The sequence below is a fragment of the Canis lupus genome, chromosome 35 (assembly GCF_048164855.1).
Source record: "Canis lupus baileyi chromosome 35, mCanLup2.hap1, whole genome shotgun sequence".
In the NCBI taxonomy this organism is placed as follows: domain Eukaryota; kingdom Metazoa; phylum Chordata; class Mammalia; order Carnivora; family Canidae; genus Canis; species Canis lupus.
Genome location: NC_132872.1, coordinates 30,141,008 through 30,163,648, shown reverse-complemented (window position 1 = coordinate 30,163,648; position 22,641 = coordinate 30,141,008). Strand labels below are relative to the sequence as shown.

The 22,641-nt window shown below is 36.6% G+C and overlaps 1 long non-coding RNA gene and 1 pseudogene across 1 annotated transcript; both read right to left on the bottom strand.

Annotated features, from left to right (window-relative positions):
• Positions 1-666: 666 nt before the first annotated feature.
• On the bottom strand, positions 667-17,543 carry LOC140624843 (uncharacterized). Its single transcript, XR_012024281.1, has 3 exons — positions 17,505-17,543; positions 14,134-14,199; positions 667-802 (listed from the first exon to the last, which is right to left on the bottom strand). It is a non-coding gene; the product is annotated as an uncharacterized lncRNA (long non-coding RNA).
• Positions 17,544-20,362: 2,819 nt separating this feature from the next.
• On the bottom strand, positions 20,363-20,920 carry LOC140625206 (large ribosomal subunit protein eL21-like; annotated as a pseudogene).
• Positions 20,921-22,641: the final 1,721 nt, after the last annotated feature.

Below are 22,641 nucleotides of genomic sequence, written 5' to 3'. Positions count from 1 at the left end.
GGCTGCGGGCCCGGGGGGCTGGAGGCCTGGGGGCTGGGGGGCCGGGGGCCAGGGAGCTGGGGGGCTGGGGGGCTGGGGGACCTGGGGGTCTGGGGGTCTGGGGGCCTGGGAGCTGGGGGGCCTGGGGGCCTGGGGACCTGGGCGTCTGGGGGTCTGGGGGCCTGGGAGCTGGGGGGCCTGGGGCCTGGGGGCCTGGGGGTCTGGGGACCTGGGCGTCTGGGGGTCTGGGGGCCGGGGGCCGGGGGGCGGGGGGCTGGCGCCGGTCCCCTCGCGGGTGCGGTCTCCGTGCTGCTGCGGGGCAGCCCCGGTCCCCAGCGCAGAGGCGGGGGCGGTTCCCAACCTAGAGGCCGGCACCGACTGAGAAAGGACCCCAAGGGCAAGGCCCACGGGCCTCCCAGGGACTGTGCATCCGCCCCGGGCTCCGGGAGCAGGGGGGCCGCCGGCGGGAGGGGCCTGGGGAGGGCGCCTCAGTCAGGGTCTAAAGAAAGAGCAGGAGGCCTCGTGGGTGACAGACGGGGCGGGGGGGGGGAGGGGCAGCTCCAGGGCCGGCTTTGAAAGTTGCGTGACCTCGGGCGACGGCGGCGGGGGCTCTTGGCCGCCCCCACGTGTCCCTAAACCTGGACGGAGAAGCGAGGACGGCACGTGCGGCTCCTGCGGCTGCAGCCGGGCGGCACCACCCGGCGCCCGCCGCTCCCCTCGGCAGGGCCCTCGCCCTGGGCCCCGCACCGCTGGTGACGTGCAGGGCAGCAGCCTACCAACTGGCATCCACGCATGGATTCTCCGAAGTAATGAATGGACCTGACTGAAGTAAAAAAACAAGTTAGGGAACTACCCTTATAAAGCAGGATTGAGTGTCATTTCTTTGACGAGGACAGGAAAGAGAGAGAGAGCTCCAGAAATGGAAAAATGTTTAAATAAAAGTAAATAGACTTAGTGCCTGATCTCTATTTCCCAAAAATTAAAGGAAAAGAAATGAATAAGTCAAAGACGACTCCAAGATTTAATCCTTAAGTGACTGGGAACTCAATAGGGAGAGGAGATCTGATAAGAAGCGCTGATTTCGAATGGGAAGTATATGTTTGTTTTGGTATCTGTTAAGCTTACGGTGATGGAATCCATCCAAGAAGATAATGTTCATTGGCAACTAGTGACGGAGCTGGAACTTGGGTAAATGGACTTGAATGGTTGTTAGAAATATAAATATGTGACAACTGATGATGAGTTGCTGTAATTTGAATAGCCATTTGATCATTTTATGCACTTTAACCATTTCAAAAACAATAATCAGGGATGTCATAAAAATCCGAGTATTGTAGGGAATGTTTTTATCTCTTTGTCATTTAATCCTTACACCAAAACTTCCATCAGGTTCTTATTGTTATTAACTATCTTGTAAACATGAGGCACAGAGATGTGACTTGCCCAAGTTCATATAGCTACAGACAGAGAAAGGTCACATGTGGTTTCTGGATCCAGAGCCTGAACAGTAGGCACCATGCAATACCTACTGCAGATACAAAGGGTAAATATGCTCCAAACAGTCATAGTACGGAAATTAGTTGATTCTGCTACAACGGAAAGACTGAATAATTCAATTCAAAGTTGTCTGGAAACACCATGAAATAAAATCCGTAAGATAACTGGCAAATAACATAATGATAAAATTGATTTTCGTCTTCCAGAAAAAGGAAACACTTCATTTATTCAGTGCTTATTCATTAAGGAAAGCATATCTAAAGCAAGAGCGTAAATATGATCTATGTTTATGCAGATTTAATTTTTATGAACTTTAGCTTAGTTCTTCATATGTTTTCAGAGACCAAAACAATGGTTTTAACTTTGTACTGAGCTATATGCAAATTTTTGCAGTTACTGACTTAGAAGTATTTTTTAAAAACTATACATTTTTTAAAAACTATACTATACTTTCTTAAGATATCTCTATGAACTACAATTGAATAAATAGTAAATATGCTTTAAAAATAAAGATCTTTGTTTCTCAGATTAGTAGGAGTTTATCCATAGGATTTAGCAAAAACTAGAACAAACGTTATCAAAGATTAGATTTAGTTAGAAATTTAAATGTTTCTGGCACTGATAAAGTGAATAGTCAGGGTAACTTGGTAGAAATGTGCATGCTGCTTACAGAAATCACTTTTTTTAATGCCTAGAATAGCTAAGTTCTGTTTATCCTTGAGTAAATTAAAATAGAGACTGTAAGAGGTTAAGTGCGTATGTGTATGAGATAGTAGCCATCATCTTACCCTCACTGGATTTAATACTAAGAGCTATTGGCCTTAATTCTAAGGAACTTCTGCCCCTAATCCTGGACTGTAGGGCAGATTAAAAAAAGAAAAAACAAAATACACTGTTAGGTAATTAGAAATTTTTTTTTTTACCCTACCATCTCTGTGGAGCTTCCAGATTAAAAATATTAGACTTACCAAAATCACTTTTTAATATTTTGAGTTAATATCAGTTTCTCCTATTAAAGAAAAATTATCTACTTCTACAGTAGCAGTGTGGAAATATTTAGGTCATTATATATCTTCTCGGGTTAAACAAGAGGGCATTATACAGTGTTTAATTAATAATTAATCTTTATCCAAAGCTTAATAGTCCAGGGGGAAAATATACTAACCAGGAAACTGAGCCATGACATAACTGCAAAACTTCTTTGCCCACCTTGCCCGAATCGTCACTATGTCCTGCTAAGTCCACTTCCTAAAAACCAACATGAAAAATATTTGTTCCTACTTCCCAACTACCCACCAAGTGACATAACACACTACTATAATGCAGGCCCTCATTATGTTTTACTTATGATTATCTTATTTTAAAAGTTATTTTCATGGGGCACCTGGGTGTCTCAGTTAAGTGTCTCTTGATTTCGGCTCAGGTCATGATCTCAGGATTAGGAGATCAAGGCCCACCTTGCACTCCTGGCTGGGCTTGGAGCCTGCTTAAGGTTCCCTTTCTTTCTCTCCCTTGGCCCCTCCCCACCTCACAGGTGCTCACTCTCTTTCTCTCTCTCAACAACAAAAAAAAGAAGTTATTTATACTAATATATTTATTTGGGATTATTATGCCTATTATTTAATATAATGTCTAAAACAAAAATAGGGGGCAGCCCCAGTGGCCCAGCGGTTTAGCGCTGCCTTCAGCCCAGGGCATGATCCGGGAGTCCCGGGATCGAGTCCCACATTGGGCTCCCTGCACAGAGCCTGTTTCTCCCTCTGCCTGTGTCTCTGCCTCTCTCTCTCTCTCTCTCTCTCTGTCTCTCACAAATAAATAAATAAAATCTTAAAAAAAATAAAATAAAAATAAAACAAAAATAAGAAACCTCTTCATCTAATCTCCAGAAGATATAACCAGTTTCATAATCTTATACCCATTTTCAACATAAGCACAAATATATATGTATGAGCATTCATATTTTACAAAAATCAATTCACGCTTTATTCACTGTTTTCTATTCTATTATATGCGTGCATACATGGGCGCCTACATGCATGTGTGGGTTGTTAATATTAGACTGTAATTTTTTTATGGTCTTTGGATAATACTTTGTGTTCAATACCTCAGTGTTGAAAAATTAATTTAAAACAAAGTAATACCAATAATGTTAAAAAAAAAAACTTCTAAAACTTCACATAAAATTTTGAGTGGATAACTTCTGATAGGCCATTTTTCCACTTTACTATGTGGGCTTCTAAGAATCAACTGATAAAAGACAACTTTTTACTTCCTATGACATATATATAGTGTGTGTGTGTTTAAAGATTCTATTTATTTATTCATAAGAGATGCAGACAGGGGCAGAGACAGGCAGAGGAAGAAGCAGACTCCCTGTGGGGAGCCCGATGTGGGACTCGATCTCAGGACCCTGGGATCACGCCCTGAGTCGAAGGCAGACACTCACCCACTGAGCCACCCAGGCATCCCTATAACATATATATTGCAATCCCATTTTCCTATTTAGATATTCCTTAATAAATTTAAAACTATTGGCTTATTTCTGAAAGTTATTATATCCTCACAAAACAGATAATTTAGCAAATTGGATTTTGGGGAACTGTTAAGGCAAATAACCAAAATGTGCATAAATTAAAATAAGCTATTCGGCATGCCAGATTTACATTCTGTGGTATTATAAGATCATAAAAGAAAATATACTTTAAAATACTTTTGGGGGAGAAGGATATGCACTAATTAACATCCTTTAACATGGAATATAGTTTTTGTTGAAAACCAAAGGGGGACCATTACTGGTTGTCGTGGTTGGACCTGGGTAGAAACCAGGGTCAGGGTCAGTGATATTTTCTTAAGTGTCCATGATATGTTTCAGATAGGACAGTTCCCAGAAAACTAAATATCTAAGGACTGATAATATGAAGCTTTCTACTTTCATCCACCTGATGATGTACAATAATACTATGTGCATATTATGTACAATATTAAAATTCTTCAATATTATAAATACAGGCAAAGTTTGAAGATATTGCAGGTTTGGTTTCAGACCACCACAATGAAGCAACTATTACAATAAAGTGAGTTGATTTTCTTGTTTCCCAGAACATAAAAAGCTAGATTTACACTGTACTGTAGTCTAAGTGTGCAATTGTCTAAAACTTAATGTACATTTCTTAATTTAAAAATATTTTATTGGGCAGCCCCGGTGGCACAGTGGCTTGGCGCTGCCTGCAGCCCAGGGTGTGATCCTGGAGTCCCAAGATCGAGTCCCACGTCGGGCTCCCAGCATGGAGCCTGCTTCTCCCTCTGCCTGTGTCTCTGCCTCTGTGTGTGTGTGTGTGTGTGTGTGTGTCTCATGAGTAAATAAATAAAATCTTTAAAAATATATATTTTATTGATAAAAAAAAATGCTAACATCATCTGAGTCATTGTTGGTGAGCTGTAACCGTTTTGCTGGTGGAAGATCTTGCCTTGATGCTGATGGCCACTCACTGACCAAGGTGGCAGTTGCTGAAAGCTGGGGCGGGGTGGGAGGAGGCCGTGGCAATTTCTTAAGACAACAATGAGATTTGACACATGGATGGATTCTTCCTCTTACAAATGATTTCTCTGTAGCATGTGCTCACTTTGATAGCGTTTTACCCACAGTAGAACTTCTTTCAAACTTGTAGTGCATCCTCTCCCACCCTGGCGCTTCTTCACCCACTAAGCTCACGTAATGTTCTTAACCCCGCGCTGCCATTTCTGCAATCATTACAGCGTCTTCACCAGGAATAGACTGTATCTCAAGAAATGACTTTCTTTGCTCACTCATAAGAAACAAAATCTCATCCATTAAAGTTTTATCATGAGATTGCGTCCCCCTCTGCAGGCTCCACTTCTGGTTCTAGGTCTCTGTATTCCCACCGTCTGCAGCCACCTCCTCCACTGAAGTCTGGAAACCCTCAGAGTCCTCCATGAGGGCTGCAATTAACCTCTTCCAAACACTGTGACACGTTGCTATTTTGACCTCTTTTCATAATCACAAATGTTGTCAATGGAATCTAGAATGGTGAATCTTTTCTGGAAGCTTCCCAGATCCATAAGTGGAATCTGCATGGTAGCTACAGCTTTGCAAAATGTATTTCTTAAATAAGGAGACTTGAAAGTCAAAATTACTCCTGTATCCACGGGTTGCAGGGTAGATGTGTTGGCAGGCAGGGAAACAACGTTCCTCTTTCAGTCCATCTCGCTCAGGGTTCTTGGGCGACCAGGTGCATTATCAATGAGCCGGCATATTTTGAAAGGAATCTCTTCTTCTGAGTTGTAGGTCTCAACAATGAATTTAAAGTATTCAGGAAACCATGTTGTAAACAGATGTGCTGTGATCCAGACCTTATATTTTTTCGTTTGCAGAGCACAGGCCAAGTAGATTTAACATAATTCTTAAAGGTCCTAGGAGTTTTGAAATGGCAAATGAGCATCAACTTCAACTGCAAGGCACCAGCTGCCTCGGCCCCTAACAAGAGAGTCAATCTGTCCTTGGAAGCTTTGAAGTCAGGCGTTGACTTCCCTTCTCTAGCTGTGAAAGTCCTGGATGGCATCTTCCAATAGAAGCAGTTTTGTCTATCTTGAAAAATCTATTGTTCGGTGTCACCACCTTCATTAATGCTCTGGGCTACATCTTCTGGACAACTTGCTGCAGCTTCTAGACAGCACTTGCTGCTTCTTTTTGCACTTTTATGTTACAGAGACGGCTTCTTTCCTTAAACCTCATGAACCAGCCTCTGCTGGCTTCAAACCCTTCTTCTGCAGCATCCTCACCTCTCTCCGCCACACAGATTGAAGAGCCAGGACCTTGCTCTGAATTAGGCTCTGGTTTGAGAAAGTGTTGTGGCTGCTTTGATCTATGCAGATGACTAAAATGTTGTCCATCTCAGCAATACGGCTGTTGGCTTTCTCGTCATTCATGTGTGCACTAGAGTAGCACTTTTAATTTCCTTCATGAACTTTTCCTTTGTATTCACACTTGGGTAACTGTTTGGCACAAGAGGCTTAGCTTTTGGCCAATCTCAGCTTTCAACACATCTTCCTCACTAAGTTTAATCATTTCTCACTTTTGATTTAAAGTGAAAGATATGCAACTTTTTCTTTCACTCAAACTCTTGGAGGTCATTGTAGAGTTACTAATTGGCCTGATTTTATTTATTTATTTTTATTATTATTATTTTTTTTATTTTAATATTATGTCTTGGGGAACACGGAGGCCCAGGGAGAGGGAGAGACGTGAGGGAACAGCCAGTCTGTGGAATAGTCTGAACACACTCATGTACTGGTGGAGCTCGCCATTTCATACGGGCACAATTTGTGGTGTCGCAAAACAACTAGAATAGTTACTTCAAATCATCCTAATCAGATCGCTATAACAAATCACCATGACAAATACAATAATCATGAAAAAGTTTGAAATTTTGTTGGAATTACCAAAATGGGACACAGAGACAGAAAGTGAGTAAAAGCTGTTGGAAGAAAAGGTGCCGATAGACTTGCTCAGTTCAGGGTTGGCACAAAACTCCAATTTGTAAAAAAAAAAAAAAAAAAAAAAAAAAAAAATGCAGTATCTGCAAAGTACAATAAAACAAGGTCTGCCTGCAAGTGCATCTCTACAAAGCACTTCCAAATCTCTACACTGTTCAGCCCCAGGCAAAGTCACAGTGACCTCAGTAGTCCTATTTACGTAACAATGTCTCTGCTTCCCCAACTGATGTCTAGAAAAAGTGGCCCATTCCTACTGTTTCAGTTCTCAGCCTCCTTTCCTTTTTTGTGAGTTGTCTCCAGTCAAAAGTCTACCCTACTCAACTCACAAAATGCTTTGAAAAATAACCAGAGAGAATCCTCAAATTCTCCAGATATGTTCCACAGCCTTTCTTTTGTTTGTTTCCTTATTTTATATGGCACTCTATGAGCCTGGTATAGGCTCATACCTATGGCCCCTTCATCATCAGATTTGCTTACTTAACATTCTCCTGTGCTCAACAGTTTGGCCTTTATCCTTCTTTTCTTTTTTCTTTTCTTTTCTTTTCTTTTCTTTTCTTTTCTTTTCTTTTCTTTTCTTTTCTTTTCTTTTCTTTCTTTTTTTTCTTTTCTTTTCTTTCCTTTCTTTTCTTTTCTTTTCTCTTTTCTTTTTTCTTTTCTTTTCTTTTCTTTTCTCTTTGTACACTTCTTTTAATAGCTCCCTCAATCTCATAGCATGTGAAATCACACTCTACACCAAGGGTTCAAATCTACAGTCTACTTCCATTCAGAGTCCCTGTCACCCATTTCTAATCACTTGTTTGCTGAATATTTCTGTTTGGACATCTTACTATCCTAGAAAGCACAGCTTATGTTCAAATATTTATTGTCTTAATCACACCTCCTCTCTCCATCCCAGCCTCCTTCACTCTCTCACTGCCTGTACAATAAAGTCTAACTTCTCTAGCCTATCATTTTCAAGTAAACTTCCATCCTTATTGCAATGTTTATCCTTATTCCATTCTTCTGCTTACTCATCTTTCTAATAGTTATGTAAGCTTCATTTCACTTGGACATTCACTTAGTGCCCCCCAAGAAATTTTGTGATTCTCTTTCTCTTTTCCGTATACCATTCCAATTACTTATAATTTTCTCCTAGTTCCTGACTTACCTAAAACTATTCATTCTCAAAGAACATCTTAAGTCTCCAAATAAGTGCCTCTATTATGCTATCAAACTCTATATATCTCTTTAGTATCATTTATCACAATCCTTAATTACCAAATTTGTATTTATGAATATGTGCATTCATATTTATGAATTTATGACTCATATATGTAATATATATAATTTTATATATAACCTACATATAAAATCTATGTTTTGGAAGACCAGAAAGACCAGTATAATTTAAGCTTTCCTTTACCAAGATACATATCAGGAAATAATTCTCACTGACTCTCATTTTTGTGAATGTCTTGTGAATAGAAGTGTCCTAAAATGACCCTCTAATTAATTACATTTCTGTGTAATTCCCTCCTTGTGAGTGTGAGAGAAAACATTGACTCATTTCTAGGTAACAGAAGATAGCAAAAGCAATGGAATACTCATGCCTCGCCTAGATTGTGTTATACGGTAAAGATGATGGAATAGTCATTCCCATGATTATGTGTAAGACTCTATCATAGCACACTAGACTCAGAGACTCCTGCATGCTTTATAAAAGTTAGCCACCGTGGGGGTGCCTGGGTGGCTCAGTCAGTTAATTCTGACTCTTGATTTTGGCTCAGGTCATGATCTCGGGGTCATGAGATCGAGCCCTGCACTGGGCTCTGTGCTGGACATGGAGCCTGCTTAAGATTCTTTCTCTCCCTCTTTGCCTGTCTCCCTCTTCTTGCCTGCATGTGCATGTGCTCTCTCTCTCTCTCTCTCTCTCTCTCACTCTTATACCATAAGAATCTGATCTCGGCCAACAGCCAAATGGGCCTAAAAGAGAATCCTGAGATACAGAAAAGAACTTAACCTAGTTGACACTTTGAGACTTTACGCAGAGGATCTTGTTACCATGCGCAGACTCTTTACCTATGGGAACTATGAGATTATAAATATGTTTTACAAAAAATAAAAAAGTTTAAAAAAATAAATATGTTTTACTCCACTAAGTATGTGGTGATTTGTTGAAAAGCAATAGAAAACTAATACAGACACCAATGGCTTTTGTTCAGAACTATCTTGTCCAGAATGACTATTTGGCAAGTGACTCTGGAATAATAGTTTCTCTCTACAAATGAAGACAGAGTCATTTACTAATCAGTATAATGAATGTCTCCTCCTAGAGCAAAGGGCAAATTTGCTTACTGGCCATAGTAATAGATTCAAGGTCCCTAAGCCCAAGGTTCCTCAGCCATGATGCAAAGCCACTACCTAAGAAGCATCTACTTGTCTCCCTTCATGTCACCTCCATGAGACTTGGAATACGAGGAAAACTAACCCATATATGAAGATCCTTCTTGCTGTGCTGTTAAGTATAAAGACTTCCAAGAACAGGAGACTCATACCCTCTGCCATTATCCACAAAACTGGCAGGGTAACTTATTAGTTTGCACATAGGGTAAAATCTCAGAACCTTCACAGTTCTTGACAAGCTCTGCCTTATTCACTTTTGGATTTCCAACATCTATTATGAGGCTCACCATAATGCTTAACATATAGCAGGAGAGCAACATAAAACTTTTAAGGTGATAAATTAACTAATGAATCCGGTACAACTTCTATAATCTAAAGGAACTTTTCTCCATAAAATATTATGTCTTTTATAATCTGTGTAATTAACTTAAAATTCAATTTTATATAATCTTTATTAATAAATTTTAAATACATAAATTTTAGATTTAATTTTTTATTCCCCAATAAATCATATACTTTTTGAGAACATGGATTTTTCCCCTAATCTTTATATATAGTGGCCACAGAAGATAGCACTGAATAGATTATGGGTCTCTAATAAATGCACTCATTGATTTATTAAACTTGATTTTTAATATTGTCACACACAATTTCAGAAAACAGATCTTTCTACATCATTTGCAGCTCACCTCCTAACTAATATGCCCTTTTAAAAAAATTAATAAAAGGCGATCACTAGCTATTTGAATAATATTCAACTTTTTAAATAAAAAGACTTCTGGTGGTAAGCAATTTCTTTGGAAATATTTAGATTATCAATATGAGTGTTATTAATAATATCCTCACACTTACCTATGGCATACAGGCCTAGGATACTATGTTCTCAAGAAGGCTAATTTGAGAATGTTATTATGTTAGAATAAATTATACAAAATTATTTTTCTCCTTTTGTATGTGTTGAATGACATTCACATGAAGTATCTAATAGTCACTAGGTAGGATAGGTAATTTGCTATGAATGAGGAAGGTAAAACATATGAGTCACACACACACACACACACACACACACACATGAAAGACTACTACTAAAAGTAGGTGTGTCAGGCCATAGCCCAGAGAATCTTTAGGTATGATGTCTGTTTTATGAGCCATATGAAGTAAAGGAGAAACCATGGAAATCTTAACTGCAAAGTTAGAGAAGTATATACTTTGGGCTTAAAATATAGTCTCCAAGTCTCTTTAGTTGGGCAAAATAAGCTCTCTTGGAATTTGTTAATGGTCTTGGTATTTTCTATCTTCATCTCAAGACTTCAGTTTAATTTGGAATCCCCTGAGATGAAGCTGAGAAGGAAAATTTGTTTCAGTATGCACCTGTATCTAAAGAAAATGCTCATCAGGTAAGAGACAGCTTAAGTGTAGCAATTTATCTAATTTGAAAGTTTCCTCCAGTAAGTGCCTTTGTCATTTTACACCTGATGCTTAAAATTCAAAATGGCAGTTGCAGCAGCAGCTCAAACCTACTAGAAAAATGAGAACCTGGACAGCTCTACCCTAACAGTCCAACACTTCTATCCTAAAAGTATCCAATGACTGACTTCAGGAGGCATTTGAATCCCCTGAAATTTTGTGTATGTGTTTATTTTGTATTATGAGCATATTTTTTTAGGGAAAGTTTTTATAGGTTTGATCAGACTCTCATGGTTTAAGGAAAGGAATTGAGATTATAAGCACAGACTGGCTATCCTAGAATCTGGATTAGAAGGCGACTAAATTTAAGGACATTTTGAAATGAATGAATAATTTTCATTCTTGTTACAAAACAGTATGTAACTTATTATATCATTTCGCACTGAGGAAAACTTTCTTATAAATCTAGTTATTTAATCAACAGGAATGTGTCCATTCACAAATCCTTTCCTATGACCACATACTAGATTTTATTAATAATAACTGGACCATCTCCAAAATCTTGATTTCAAGCATTGAATTCTTTCACTGATCCTCTAAGCACACCAACTACACTGCCTACACTCTAAAGACTCTTCAATTTCTTCGGGGTCTCCAATGTGCATATTCCCTCTCATCTCTCACCTCATGTTCATGCTTCCCTTTGTAATCAATTTAAATTTCATGACTCATTATTATAACCATTTCTGTGCACATTCCCACAACTACTTTGCTCATTTCTCTAATAATTTATATTTACTTGACCAAAGCCTCACCCCTGAAGATACTAAAGCTCAAGATGCCTGGTTCAAGTATGGATTGTTTATAAGATATCTCAGGCCCACTGTTGCACCTGTGCATGATCCTGTTTTCCATCACCTTTCACCTAACCCAATAGCTTGTTCTTAAAATCTTCACTTTCTCTCCTGCATCATGGTTTTCCATATTTATCAGGCAATATTTATAACTGTATAGATGTGCCTTAGAGTAAGATTGGGGATTTTTCAGTAGAAATATATTTAGGATAGGGCAGAGGAAAAGAAGAGTGCATTTGTAAAGGGTATTTTCAATAGAGATGCATTAGTAGTATATCACAGAATATAAGCTGGGTCAGAAGGGAAAGACAAAGAAGGATCTTGTGCAGTGGAAAAGTGATGAAATCAATGGGTCTCTACTCTTAATGGAGGTCAAAGAATTATTGGATACTGTAAAAATGGGGATGAGCTGGAAGTTGCTGGCCATAGTATAGAATGACTAAAATTGAGACATGAGCTGGGATATAATTATTTTTAATGGGAATATCTTGAGTAGTGAAGAAGTGGAGTAGAAGAAAAGCGACTGAAGGGGTCAGAGTTTTGGTGAATAATTAACAGGGTTATAGAAGACACTAAAAATCAAGGCAAGAGTAATGATGGAAAGAAATGCAAAAAGCCTTCCACAAATGTGGCATGAAGGTGGGAACTGACATAGAAATAAGCTAATGACATTAACAAGAAGAGTTCAGACTGGAGCTTGGTCTCATAGCATGCACTTCAGAGATATTGAGATAATGTGGGAGAGAAAGGAGAATTTGTTTGGAAAAACAACAAATGGAAGCACAGAGGACACCACTCCCCATAAGACCTGAAGTCACATGAGAGCGAGAAGGAAAAATGTCTCCACTTGACAGAACTGTAGGGGAGGTGTGTCCTCAGTGAACAGCTGAATTTCCAGAAGAAAAAGAAATAGAAGGGATATTCAAAAGTAGGTTGACAAAGACAAGGTTACTAGTCCTCCACAGATCTCAAGGGGCTCTGGGAGTTAAAGTGTCATGAAATCCTTGGGTCATCTATTAAAATGAGCTGTTCTAAGTGGATATTAAAATTATCCCTCGTTTATATTCACCAGCCCCAGGAATATAATCTAGTCTTTTTAGTGCATTCATAAGCCATTTAATAATTTTACCTGATTAAATATATTTATGTTTGAATCCCAGCCAAGAGAGTGAATCAGAACTTACTCATTTGTGTGATAACACACTTACAGGGAAAAATAGAGCTGTACTGTGTGTTGTACTGTTGAATTTATCCTTTATAGATTTATAGATTTATAGATTCAACTTGAACTAATTAAATTTCTATCCAATCTGAATAGCAAATCCAAAATATCACGATAAAAAATATAGTAAAGGTTTTGCAGACTTGCTTTTGTCTTGAATTATTTATTACCAGTCACTTAATGATAAAATTGAATCAAAAACAAATTTTTCATTGTTTCAAAGAACCTACTTAGCATTCCATCTACCAAAAACCTGTTTTATAATTGATACTCAGCCCTAGGAATCAAGAGTACCTATACAAGGGAATGTGTAATTACCAGTTTATATTCTTTTTACAACTGAAAAGTCATTTGTGAAATTCCTTAATGCCAGAAAGTGCATGATGAATAAAGAATTGGAATAAAGGTGATGGTATCTGCTTACAGGATTGTGTCATTGCATTGTGGTAACCTTATGGCCATCTTCCTGCAATAGTGTGTATCTGTCAAGGGACTTTAAGATTCAGCTGGTAGGCTGCCTTCTGGAAATTTTACAGTTGAAGAAGGATAACAAAACTATGTCACTAAACAAAAGAAAGTATTCTCAATTTGTTTTGGTGGAGACAAAAAATAACCTATTAATTTTATGTTTATTTTTAGTTAGAACATTTCCCATAGCCAGTGCCAACTTTGATTCACCTAGAGAATGAGCATATAAAAAAATAAGGGCAAGAATAGTTAATAATTGCATAGTAGCAATAGAAAACTGTATTAATATCTTCTCTAAGGGAGGCATTATTATCTCCTCTATTTTACACATGAGGATCAAGAAGGTTAAAGAAATTAAATTATTTGTTCGAAACCTTAATAGCCAGTAACAAGCTTTTCTGATGCTACGCCTTCACATATCACAAGAACATACTGTTTATACATCTCACCCTAGGGTGTTTCTAAAGCCATTTATTTAAAATATTAATATGGTACTTGAAAATAAGAGGCTAAGTGTGAGAGATAAAGAAATGAGAGATTACAAAAAAAGGAAAAGTGAACATTACACAAAAAGGTTTGTCAACACTGAGAGAAGCTTGAAGAATGCATGCCTGGGAAAACAGATTGGTTCAGTCTGAAAGCTATGCAAAGAGAACTGGAGCTTAAAAGGATTTAGTGGGATAAAGAAGTTTAGTGGAATAATGTGGAGAAGAAACATAAAGAATAGCAAGAAGAAGCCAAAAGCTTTCTTTATTGTGTCAGTTTTCATTTTTGACTGTGGAAAATCAAGGATATGCTATGCTGACTCACCTGGCGTGTGGGCTGACTTCTCTTTGGAATGCCCAGAACCGACCCTTTGACTTTTGGCCTTCAATCCTGGAAAGACAATTAAAAACCCTTAACTGGAGTTTTCCATTTTTTGACTGGGCATTTCATGTTTTTAATGGATTGAGCTGGAATAGAGCCAGGTAATTTCCAAATGACAAGTTATTTCCCTAGAAGAGAAATAATTTATTCCGAGGAGAGGGCCTGGCAAGTATGAATCTTAACAGTGGAACCATTTTTCTTTTTTAAAATTGTCTTCCAAAATGAGTTTTAGGGTTGAGAGGTTACTTTTCAAGTTTTTTTTAAAGTAACACAAGTCGGAAAAACAAATAATTTATATTGCTGGTTATAAAAACATGTTTTTAAATATATAGCTATCCATTAGCTCAGCTTAAACTAAAAATAATTAAAACAAGTATAGAAAACATATTAATAAACAATACTAGGTACCTATCTTGATATTAAGAGGAATATATATTTTAAAAGACTTACATCTGAAAAGTATCAAACTTTGAATTAAATCATTGGCAATAAATCTGTAGCAGCTTGAATCATGGAAGAAGTAATGTTCGAATTACTAGTAAATAAGAGTGTTATGAAGAGGGAGGGGACCTTTTGTAAAGTATAGTGTTCAGGGCAACATTATTATTGCAATCAACTGTTCAGAAAGACCACAGTTCAGTTTAAGAAACAAACAAGGATAGGGAAAAAGAGAGAGAGAGAGAAGTAAACCATAAACAGACTTAACTATAGAGAATGAACTGATGGTTGCTGGAGGGGGGTGGGTTAAATAGAGGATGGGGATAATGGAGAGCACCTCCGATGAGCACTTGGTATTATATGCTAAGTGTTGAATCATTAAACCATATACCTTAAACTAATAGTACACTGTATGTTAACTAACTGGAATTTAAATAAAAAGTGAAGAATAAATAAATAAATACAAGTATAGTTGAACACGATGGGCCTGGGGTAGATCACTGTTCACTTATATTTATTTTTCATTCTTAATACTTGAGAGTATACTTATTTTCCTGGTTTATTTTCTTGATATAGCAAATGGCATTTCCCGAAGGTTTATCTTATATAACAGTTTTTGCTTTATTCATCAAGATTTATAATAGAGAAAAGAATACTTTTACATCCATGAAGTCTCACTGCCCAGGTAAACTCCTTAACAAAGTTCTGTTGGAGTGATTTGCTTTTTTGTGACCCCAAACCCGTGCATGAGATATTAGTAAAGTATAATTCTAATTAGTAAAGTGTAATATTCTAAACTGAAAAGATGCAAATGGTTCAGAACTATTTGTTTTACCTTCTAAACAATTACCTAGAATGAATTAAACAAATATATTGTTTAATGCAAACAAGTAAGTAGTTGATTGATCATTTTTTACACCAGGTAAGCTACCGCACGAAGTTGGGACAGTGGTTTTTTTGTCTGTTGTTTTTTTTTCTTTTTGACCTACCGAGCATCTGCAACTTTACTTTGTATCATATTCTCCAAAATACTTAATTAGACTTTTGGACCACTACTTAGGAAGCAGGTAAAAACCTGCCTTCATGCAGTGGTGCTTTTATCAGTTTCATTTCCTATATTGGGGATATCTAGGAAGTTCATGTATTTGTACTTTTTCCAAAACTGCTTCAGAATATAGAATACAATTGCTTTGCACAAGAAGCACTGACTGAATGGTTTGTTTTTGCTGTTGCCTGAAAGCCAGTTTTACTCTTTCCCTGGAAAAACTTAAAGATCTGAAGTAACTGCAAAAATCTCTTTTGAAGTTGGTCAGAGTTCTGAGCTGAAGTAAATTCTCCTGGGAAAAGACCAAAACACAAAACCTTCCAAATAATTTCTAGAATTGTTTTGCTCTATCATATGTTCAGCATCCAAAATTTTATCAAATTTTTAAAGATATTGTTGATATAGAGATACTTTTGAAAAATTTATCAATTTGTACACCTATTAAATAGCTACTGGGACCAAGTATTCATTAAAATATTTAGAAGGCCCAAACTTTGAAGGTTATTAATATTTGAGTATAGCTGTTCTGCCATTTACACAGTAAACCACAATCTTTGATAATCTTTGACATATTGCCAACTAGTATGTACTCTGTAAATTACTTCAACATGTTCACCTAAAACATCCATTTAACTGGAACTGTTGTAACATAGACAATACTTAGCACTATGCAAAGTAAAATCAGCTTTTTTTCTTTACTGTTTTTCTGTAGAGAGAGTCATTAATTTATATTATTGGTTGGTACAATCATATTGGTTGATGAAATGTATAGTTCCTCTCATATTTCCCTTCATTGTGAATCTTGAGCTATTACATTAATTGCCTTTTAAATAGAAGTAATAATTGTTTTCCCATTTTTATCATGATACCTCTTCTCTTTCTTTTTTTACTTTTTTTTTTTTTATCTTGGCCCGTTTTGCATTTTGACTTTAGGTGAATAAATACAAGAAACAGCCTAAATGGAAACATTAATTTGATGATAATGTCTTCTAGGTGTAGATCTTTCTGCTCTGTTGGAAAGAAAGTAAATATTAAAGGCAATGGACACTCAAAAATACTGTTTCATCATTCTGTTTGAACCCTCGAGGTACTAAAGGTAAGATACCAAGGGGAAAAGATTGGAATCAAAATGTACAAGTGACTGTACATATTTGATGTCACTTTGTTCTTTGGAATTTCTGCTTATTGTCAGAGAAAGCAAATTCTTTCAAGGCATGAAAATTGAGTTTTATTTTGTGATATTGTTTTAGTGGGGATTCTTTTAACAAAGTATCCAAGACTTTCAAACTATTGAAGTTGCCTTAAAAAGCAATAGGGTTTATCCTGGGGCCAACAGGTAAAAATCTATAAAGACAGGCTAAAAAAGATTAAGTGCTCCCTTGGGAAGAACATAATTAAGAAAGATTTCACTGAAATACACAGAACTGAACATGATAGAAATAATGTCAAGCAGACTATTTTCCACTTAAAGAAGATAACAAGATGAGGGTTCAGGAATGGGACTGGGGGAAAGAGGAAATTCAAGGCAGATGTCAGGAAGTACTTTTTCATAAAATGGACCACAAGTACTGGGGGAAGAAGTCTGAATGGAAAAACTAAAGGTAGAGTGAAATCATTGGCTGTAGTGGTTGAAGAAACTTGAATACATGTTTTAAATGTGGAATATAAAATAAGAGAATACAGAATTATTTTTACAGTTTGACATGCTTATTTTTAACTTCAATTAAACAGGTCAAAATAAACAGTCATGCAAATCAAACTAGATATAAATCATTAAAAAGAAAAAAAAAAAAGGCCTTACTAGTTTTACTAAATAAATTCCTTGACCTACCCCCTGTAAGTCACTAACTCCAACTAATTCCAAAGTGACTTTAGAATTGACATTGTCCTTTTTATTCCAAATGATTATGACAGGACCTCTCATCAGGCACCAATGTTCTATCTCTGAGTTTTCTTGAATATAATCACTTTACTTAAAGTCATAGAATCATACACTTTTGAGACTTGCCAGTATCATAAAAATCTTTGTATTTAATTCTTTATGCTCTTTATTTAATTTTTTTATAGAAATTAAATTAATAAAAGTTAAACTGCAGTTTCCAAACTGCAGTGTCCAAAATCAGAACTTCTAACACCTTTTCATAATTTCATGTCCTAGGGGAACTCAGAAACAACATGTCCAAGACTCTTTTCTTCCTTCTGTTTCTAAACTGTATTGATATATTTTGCATATTTCTATCCCCAGACCCAGAATCATCAGTTATTCTTGGAAACCCTTCTTCTTTTTAGTGTGGAAGAGGTTTTTTTTTCTTTTTATAATTAATATACAATGTTAATTTAGTTTCAAGTGTACAGCATATTGATCCAGCAATTCTATGCATTACTGAGTGCTCACCTGATAAGTGTAGTCACCATCTGTTATATACAACATGATTACAATATTATTGACTATATTTCTTATGCTGCACTTTGGGGAATAACTTTTGCAAAACATAATCTTGGCTTTGTTATTAGGCAGAATTAGAAACTACTTAATTTAAAAGATTGTGAGCTCCTGCTGGACTCCATTTCATAATACCATGCAATCATTTTGATTTTGAAATCACATTTCTTGTATCTTATGGGTTCCTGACAATATTAACAAAATTATTTATATGCTTTTTTCTCAGCACACACACAAAATTTTCAAATAAAAATATCAATATTGCAACCTACAATGAGTCTTAGGCTGCTTTAATTTTTAGAATAGACTCTATTAAGTATGAGATTCCCAATCTAAATTCTGAAAAGCATCAGAAGTAGTTATTTTCTCCATGCAGTATGTCAGCAACTTGAAAAACACATTTTCCAGTTGGCTTTCTACTTTTAGGAAATTTCTTCCATTGAATTTTCCTTTCTAATTCCATTTTACTTTTTGAATATTTAGAATGGTTTATTATTTCAAAGTCAATATTATATAAAACATAATAGAGAAATATTCCCATCCTGCCTTCTCTCCCATGCTCTCCTTTCACAAAGATAATGATTTATTAATGTTCCTCTTTCTAATTAAATGTTGCTATTTGCAAACTTGTGGTTTGCATTATGGTAACTCTACCTATCCAATTGTGAAAACCTAGAACCAGAGAATCATTTTTTTTTACTTGTTTAAAAACTTCTTCTCATAGATTTTTAAAATCTTTTCTCTCATCTTAAAAAAAAGGGGCGGGGGGCAGCCCTGGTGGCTCAGCGGTTTAGTGCTGCCTTCAGCCCAGGGCATGATCCTGGAGACCCGGAATGGAGTCCCATGTCGGGCTCCCTGTATGGAGCCTGCTTCTCCCTCTGCCTGTGTCTCTGCCTCTGTGTGTGTGTGTCTCTCTCTCATGAATAAATAAATAAAATCTTCTTAAAAAATCAAATAAAATCTTTTTTCTCCACAATTTATGCAATAGTGGTTTTTTTTACATCTAACAGTCATCAAACTATGACCCTACCAACAATCATTTCTCCCTCCAAAGTATCATCCACAGAACCCAAAGTCATTTTTATTTAAATACATACCATGATTCTTTCATTGATTCCATATTGCCTCCAGAGCCAAGATTTAAATTCAGATTTTCACTGAAAAAATAAATTCTTTTTCTATTATAGATATTTGCCTAAGTCCAAGATGTCTATTTTTAAATTAATTAATTGATTTTTATTTGAATTTTGGTAGTTAACATACAATGCAATATTAATTTCTGGAGTAGAATTTGGCGGTACATCACTTACATATAATAATACCCAGTGCTCATCACAGCAAGTGCCCTCTTTAACACCCATCACCATCTAGCCCATTCCCCATCTACCTCCCTCCATCAACTCTCTGGTTGTTCTCTTGTTAAAACTCTCTTACAGTTGTTTCCCTCTCTCTCTCTCTTTTTTTTTTCTTTTTCCCCTTTCCCTACATTCTGTTTTCTTTCTTAAATTCCACATATAAGTGAGATCATATGATATTTGTCTTTCTCTGACTTATTTCCCTCAGCATAATACACTCTAGCTCCATCCATGTCATTGCAAATGGCAAAATTTCATTCTTTTTATGGTTGAGTAATATCTATATATCTATATCTATCTATCTATCTATCTATCTATCTATCTATCTTTTTTTTTCTATCTATCTATCTCTCACATCTTCTTTATCCATTCATTAGTTGATGGACATTTGGGCTCTCTCCATAATTTGGCTACTGTTGATAATGCTGCCGTAAACATTAGGGTGCAAGTACCCCCTTTGAATCTGTATTTTTGTATTCTTTGGGTCAATACCTAGTAGTGCAATTGCTGGATCATAGGGTAGCTCTATTTTTAACTTTTTGAGGAAATTCCATACTGTTTTTCACAGGGGTTGTACCAGTTTGCAGTCTCACCAACAGTGTGAGAGGGTTCCCCTTTCTCTACATCCTCATCAACACTTGTTTTCTCTGTTGTTAATTTTAGCCATTCTGACAGGTGTGAGGTGATATCTCATCATAGTTTTGATTTGTATTCCCCTGATGATGGGTGATGTTGACCATCTTTTCATGTGTCTGTTAGTCATCTGAATGTCTTTTGTGGAGAATGGTCTATTCATGTCTTCTGCTCATTTCTTTTTCTTTTTTTTTGCTTTAAATATTTTTTTTAAGTGAAAGGACACCAACCACACTCCTACTCAATTAAGAGAAACACTTTTACAATCCTGAGGTCTTTTATTTTCTTTACAGTTATCATGCCATGAATTCATAGGGAATGGGTTCCAGCAGTTCAGGCTCCTTTCCATTGGTTCTCACAAAGTGTGCTTCTCTGGGTGGGGCAGGCTGGCACTTCAGTTGGACCCAAGTACCTTTCTCTTTGGCTTCCTTCTTTTTCTGATCATTTTCCTTCACACGCTTCAGGAAGCTATCTCGGCTCTTTGAGTGTGTAATATGCTCAATGTGGACATTAATTGTCTTGGCAAGAATCTTGCCCTTAACTTGTTTGTTTACAACAATGCCAACAGCATGCTGAGTAACATTGTAGACCCTTCCAGTTTTGCCATGGTAACATTTGTGGGGCATTCCTTTTTGAACAGTGCCCATTCCCTTGAATGTCCACAATATCACCTTTCTTATAGATTCGCATGTATGTGGCCAAAGGAACAACTCCATGTTTTCTAAAAGGCCTAGAGAACATATAGCGGGTACCTCTCCTCTTTCCCTTTGTGTTGGTCATTTTGGCGAATTACTGGAAGATGGTGGTTCCGGCCGAAAGGCCTTCTGCTCATTTCTTAACTGGATTATTTATTTATTGGATGTTGAGTGTTATAAGTTCTTTGTAGATTTTGGATACTAATCCTTTATCAAATATATCATTTGCAAATATCTTCTCCCATTACATAGGCTAGATACCTTTTGGCTCTGTTGATTGTTTCATTTGCTGTGCAGAAGATTTTTACTTGATAAAGCTTGTATGGAACCACAAAAGACCTCAAATGGCCAAAGTAATTCTGAAAAAAGGAAAACAGAACTGAAGGATCATGATTCTGGATTTCAAGCTGTATTACAAATCTGTGATCATCAAGACAGTATGGTACTGGCATAAAAACAGACACATGAATCAATGGAACAGAATAGAGAACCCAGAAATGGACCCACAACTGTACTGCCAACAAATCTTTGGCAAATCAGGGAAAAATAACCATTGGAAAAAAGACAGTGTCTTCAACAAAAGGTGTTGGGAAAACTGAACAGAAAAAGAATGAAACTGGACTTTCTAACACTATACACAAAAATTAATTCAAAATGAATAAAGATCTTAATATGAGTCAGGAAATGGTCAAAATCCTGGAAGAGAAACCTCTTTGACCTTGGCCATAGCAACTTCTTACTAGACATATCACCACAGGCAAAGGAAATAAAAGCAAAAATGAGCTAAAATGTCTTAATACCCAATGCATTTCTAAATCACCTTCCTTGCTACCAATTTTCTTGTGTGCAGAAAAAACTTTCATACTACATAAAAATCGCATAATATATTGTACAAGAATAAACATTGCCGTACAACAACAAAAATAACCTTTTATGAGCTTTAATAATGTTTTGAGTTGCGTAATACATATCTAATGATAAAATTAGCAAGCATAGCCCTAAATTTTTTAGCCACTGATCTACAGAATTTGCCTAAATCCCTATATAGCCCATTTGGGGTGGACCCATGAATTTGGGTTCTTAATCTAAGACCTTAAGCAACATTCAAAAAAATTGAGATTTCATGTAAAGGTGGAGATACATAATAGAATGCATGGATTCACACACACAAAAAACCCCACCTTCCTACAAACTCCTTTATATATTTCATACTTTGTAATTGAAGTCTTTTTTTTTTTTTAAGATTTTATTTTTTTAAGTAATCTCTACACCCAACATGGGGCTCAAACTCACAACTCTAGGAGGGTGGGTTGCATGCTCCACCTACTGAGCCAGCCAGACATTCTTTGTCTTTGATGTCTTGGACAGAGTTTCCTGGTGAATAGAATTACCATTGATTTCATGTAACTGTTGTGATTCATAAAACACAAATGTTTGTGGGTCTTTGATTTAAAGTTTTAGCCTAAAGCGATGTCTTTAATGGGACATAATTTGGTTTGATTATTTGTGGTGTGTTTATATTCCTAATACCCATTTTATTATTCATGAAACTTTCAAGTTGAGAGACTGCATATACACACCTAGCCTAATATTAAAAACTTACTGATATTTTATTTTAACTGTCCTAACTTGGCAAATAAAACCCTGGGACAATAATCTAGTTATGTACCAATTTCCTTCTGTAAGTACAAACCATGCTCATCTAATGTATTTTGGGCTTATAAAAAGTAGTAAAGTGCCTATATTGAAATCATATTACACACTTGGTGAATGTGCAATAATTATGTTAATTACATATTTAAAATTTATTCATTCATAAAGGGTTTTACTAATCATTAAATT